This window comes from Mastomys coucha, unplaced genomic scaffold (assembly GCF_008632895.1).
Source record: "Mastomys coucha isolate ucsf_1 unplaced genomic scaffold, UCSF_Mcou_1 pScaffold1, whole genome shotgun sequence".
Lineage (NCBI taxonomy): Eukaryota > Metazoa > Chordata > Mammalia > Rodentia > Muridae > Mastomys > Mastomys coucha.
In genome coordinates, this window is record NW_022196891.1 from 83312803 (window position 1) to 83318261 (window position 5459).

General features: G+C 42.1%; 1 pseudogene; it reads left to right on the top strand.

Annotated features, from left to right (window-relative positions):
- The first annotated feature begins 738 nt into the window (after nt 1-738).
- On the top strand, nt 739-1171 carry LOC116071752 (annotated as a pseudogene).
- The last annotated feature ends 4288 nt before the right edge of the window (nt 1172-5459 follow it).

Here is a 5459-nt window from a genome sequence, read left to right on the forward strand (position 1 = left end):
GTTAATGAAGAGGGCATTGGGGGGACTGAGGGAAAGCATCAGCAATAGGACTGTTCCATTTCCTGTTTCCCAGGCAGAAGAGCGACAGAGGCCACCACCTACCAAAGTCAACACCCTTGCAAACCGTAGGCACTCACATCAGCGGCACAGTGAAATGTTTCTTGACATGCCATCTTCAGGATACTCTTTTAAGTGTGTGTGCACTGAAAATGTGAACTACTCTGGAATTGAGGCATCTGCTAGATTTTGACGATAGCACGTAGCCAATTACACATGACTTATTTCTTCCGAGGCTCCCCGATGTGATGACATATGCCTCTAATTGGTGCTCAGCCACATTTGTTTGTTAACTGTGAATGGCAGATCTCGGCACGTAAAATTTACCAAACTGAGATGCGAATCTCTGCCTGCAGCTTCAAACATGCCAAATGACTAAGACACTTTTCTAAGGCACTTTTCTTTGTTAACAAAATGTCACAAGAGTCAGAAACTACGATTTTGCCGTGTGTTTAAGGCAGGGAACATGCAGTCATCCTCTCTGTCCTCGCCATCATCATCATGGTCTGCTTTGTGGGATATTGTTTGTTTTGTTTTTCACCGTCTCTATTGTTCAACTCTGACAAATCCGCTCCGCAGTGAGGTGTGGAGGCTGTGTGTATTTCAGGCTAAATGATTATAACGCTTGTTCCTTTGGGAGGTTGATAAATGTTTATTTAAAAACCATTATTTCGGACCAAGGGCTAAAGTTGGGAGATTGAAAAATGCAGACCACCAAGGTACTGCTCATTTCTCCAGTTCTGATCCGCTCCCGTACGAGGGGTCTAATCAGGCCTGTGTCTGCCTCCCTCCTGAGTAGACCAGAGGCCCCATCTAAACAGCCTTCCTGCAGCAGCTCCCCTCTCCAGGTGGCCCGAAGGGAGTTCCAGACCAGTGTCACTTCCCGGGACATCGACACAGCAGCCAAGTTTATTGGTGCTGGGGCTGCCACAGTTGGTGTGGCTGGATCAGGGGCTGGCATTGGCACAGTGTTTGGTAGCTTGATTATTGGCTATGCCAGGAACCCATCTCTCAAGCAGCAGTTCTTCTCCTACGCCATTCTGGGCTTTGCCCTGCCGAGGCCATGGGACTCTTCTGTTTGATGGTCGCCTTCCTCATCCTCTTCGCCATGTGAGGCTGCACGGGGTCACCCGGCCGTCCCTGCTGCTTTGACTCCATGCTGGTCCTGGCGCTGGATTGTGCAGAGCTTTGCCATTAAACAACAACATTTCTCTAAAAAAAAAAAACAAACAAACATTATTTCTTTAAATAGACTACATGATTATTTTGTTCTCCCCTAAATTCATTTAAAACAAATAGTAAAATCTCATATGGTACAGTAACTTTTCTCACATATTGCGAGGTCCCCTCTGTCTGACTCCTTCACTGGGATAAAAACCAGATGGCCACTGTTACTCCTGTCCTACCTCCTCCTGGATTCCATCGACACTGCACTTTAAGGTGGCACGAGAGGGATGGGGGGGGGGGGGCTGGGAAACTCTCTGAGGTAAGTCGTCAGGCTGCAGTGGCAAATGTTCTGAGGGGGGCTGTCTTTCCCAACACCTGATAACTAAGCTGCACTTCCTGGACTCCATCAGGGCAGCAGTGGTCATTTCTGGAGTTGCCTGACTGAGTGAGCGTTGGGTTATATTCCCACTGCTCCAGCTTCTGCACTGGGTCCTCCCTCTGAAACCATGCTGCTTACACGACCTATAGAGTTAATTACACTCCGTTTCTATTTTTTTTATTAGATGTTTTATTTACAGTATCTCCTTTCCCAGGTTCCCCTCCAAAAATAAAATAAAATAAAATAAAATAAAATAAAATAAAAACTGAAACAAATCTCTGTTTCCCTCCCCTCTCCCCCTGCTTGCCACTCCACCCCCTCCTGCTTACTGGCCCTGGCATTCCCCTACACTGGGGCATAGAACCTTCACAGGACAAAGGGCCTCTCCTCCCATTGATGACTGACTAGGCCATCCTCTGCTATATGTATGCTGCTGGAGCCATGAGTCCCACCATGTGTACCCTTTGGTCGGAATTTTAGTCCCTGGGAGCTCTGAGGGTGCTAGTTAGTTCATATTGTTGTTCGTCCTAAGGGGTTACAAACCCATCAGCTCCTTGGGTCCTTTCTCTAGCTCCTTCACTGGGGACCCTGTGCTCAGTCCAATGGATGGCTGTGAGCCTGGAGCCTGATATAGCTGTTTCCTGAGAGTCTCTGAAAGTACCCGACTAAGACAGAAGTAGAGGCTCACAGCCATCCATTCCACTGAGTACAGAGTCCTCATTTCTATTTTTAAAAGCTAGAATATATTCTCTTGTTTCCAAACAAGTTCTTCAGTTTTTTAATGTGCTTTTCTATACAGATGTACACTCTGCTTCATAAGCAAACGAGGTCATAGCCACATCGCTAGTATATCATTCTGCCAGGGAAGTAGTCACTTCCTGATTCATTTGACAAGCAAAAAAAAAAAAATGTATTGAATGGCCATAGGATCAGCCACCACACTGAGCACAGCACAGACAGGCTCTTCCATGGCAATGCCCACCTTTGAACTCGAACATCACTTGCTGTCAGTCCTATAGACTGTTTCATAGAGAGACTTTTTCATTCTTCATTCCTTTTTCACCTGGAAAGTTTTCTCTTGACCATAGGTAAGTAGGCACATATAATAGCTATGTGAATCAAATGTCTATCACTGGCAATAAATCATAAAGAAATGTATTTGAAAACAATTCTTGTATATTATAATTATACCACTTACTAAAGACTAGGGTGAATGTGCATGCTAATGCGATAGATGTGCCTGTTTATTCAAAAAATGAATCATGGGTGAATATTTGATAGTGCAAGCACAGGGAGTCTTCATCATTTTTAATAATTGATTGACGTTGATTGATGTTTTGATTTTGTAAGCATCAGTCCTGAGGAACTCATTTCATATGAAGATACACAGTCTAAAATGACCAAAGTATATTCACAGCCATTTCAGAAATCATTGGAAATTCTGTCCTGATCCCAAATCAAACTACATTAAACTATTTTTTTTTATGAGACTCAAGTTAGCAACTCACATATCAATTTCTAAGAATTCTAACAAAGGACAAGTCAAAGATGGGCTGATTTAGCCCTCACGAGCTCAAGGGCAGAGTTGTTATAATAAACACCATGTTCCTAGGAGCAGAGAACTCTACATATACAACAAAGCCACTGCAGCTCACACCGGGTGTAACCTTGAGTGTGACCAGAGTGCTTCAGGCAGCGTTTGGAGACGTGATGTGGTGTGACGGCTCATGCAGTGCCAAATGTGCGTATGCTATGTCCAAAACATAGGCTCTGGTGAAGTCCCACAATGCAACACGGCCAAGCGTTGGCAGAGACATCTTGGATTCGTTTTCAACGTTTGATTTCAAATTATTCTTTGATGGTTGTATATTGAGAACATGCTTACTACTATCAGTCTTTATGTAACCCCCATATTCATTTCTGCCTCCCGTATGAGTTGTGAGTCACCGTTTAAGAAGCTATTAAAACATAGAGCTCCCTACTTCAGATCATATGGGAATGACCATTAAGACAGTACTTTGACAGAACCGAGGTGAGGCTACACGATAGTTTTAAACAGTAACAAAAATTACATCTTAGTGAGTCAGAGGAAAGAGCATTTTAATAACCAATGTTAATTAATGTATGCATTTGGATCAGCTATTTTATACCTAGCTGTGCCACAAGAGGGGTGACAATCACCCATATTCTAAGTCATTGCTTTGTTACTTAACTTCACACCACAGCCGAATAGACACAGTGAGCAAGCATTAAGCGATCAGTAGAGGAAATTAGATAGGGAGCAGGTCATGCTATGCTAGGTCTGTCACGGGTTAAGGGCAGCAACACGCTATGAAAGGCTACTTGTATTCTCAGCATAAACATAAGTAGAAAGACATCATAACTACATGTTCACATGTAAATTTTAGCTATTGCTTCAGACTTTGGCATTATCGATGCGCAGGAGGTTTTAGCGGTTTATCTTGTCTTGAATGGGGAAGAGACAGTTTATGTAAATGGAAGGCAAACAGTAACAACAAGACCTTGAACCAAGCCTTGAGCTAACTTGGTAAACTGGCCCACGTCACTGGGAGAGTCACTGCTCTTAAAACTCTGTTTTTAAGCCTTCATTGTCTACTATAGTTTATCATGACACTATACCATATTTATATACAGTCTATTATATATGACATACACTCTTGCTGTTTATAAACTACATATGTATATATAACATATATACTATTATAGATTATATGTATATAAGCTATATGTGTCTATATAGTATATTATATTGTATTTATACATATTATAAATAATGTATATAATAGTAATATATTATTGTTGGTTCCATGTCTTTGTTACCAATCTCATTGGTCTTTACTGAATCCATTATTTCAGTTTATATATAATTGTTTTTTTTTATCTAGATAAAACATATATTTAATTCCTATTGCTTGCATGTAATCTTCTGTGAATCTTAAATAGTAACTTTATCTTCTGTTTACACTTTCAGGGGGCATTACCATTTCCTTAATAGGAAATGTTATTAATCTGTTACAGAAATTGAGAATATTTGAGTTGTAGAGATGGTAGCATACTACAAAGCTCATAGTGGAGATCTGGTCCCTCTGTCTAATCCAACAGTGGATAAATTGAAATGTAGCAATGTCCTAAGACATGCAAAACACATCTCAGATGATAACCCACCTCCAAAGTGACCAGTCAGTAAAAACGGGTAGGCTTAGAGTCATGGCTGCACCTTGGCAACAAGAGTCTTCGAAGACTGGCGAGAAAGCCTTGCAGCCAACAGGATGTAGGGCGACAGCTCCTGGTGGCATCTTTGTACCTGTTGACTGAGATGGGATCTGCCTACAAATGCACAGATGAGTCAAGAGACTGGGAACAGAGGAAGTCTGATTGCCTGTGGTAATGGCTGGACACTTGTGTGTGAAGATTGGACTTAGCTATGTAAACTAGTAAGTTCTCCTCTGTGTTTAAGCATGCCAGGTTGGGTTTCTGACTCTCTTAACTTCTGACCATCATATCCCTATGCCATTCACAACCTCAACTGTGGTTCTCCTCCATGTTGTTTTCAGAATAAATTACTCCACCCAGTACCTGGGTCATTATCCATAAATGGCAAAGCCTTTCCCTTCATCATTGCTTATTGTCTCTTCCAAGCACATTACCAGGTAAAAGGAGTCATTCATGCAGGATTTGTTCAAAAAAAAAAGGGGGGGGTGTAATAGTAAAACAGAAAGGAAGGAGAATGATATAAAGAAGATGAAATACGTGCCTTGTTGAGTATCTCTGCTCTGTGTCCGTAACTGATTTGGTGGTTGAGGGAGCACAGAGAATGGAAAAGATCCGTCATGTG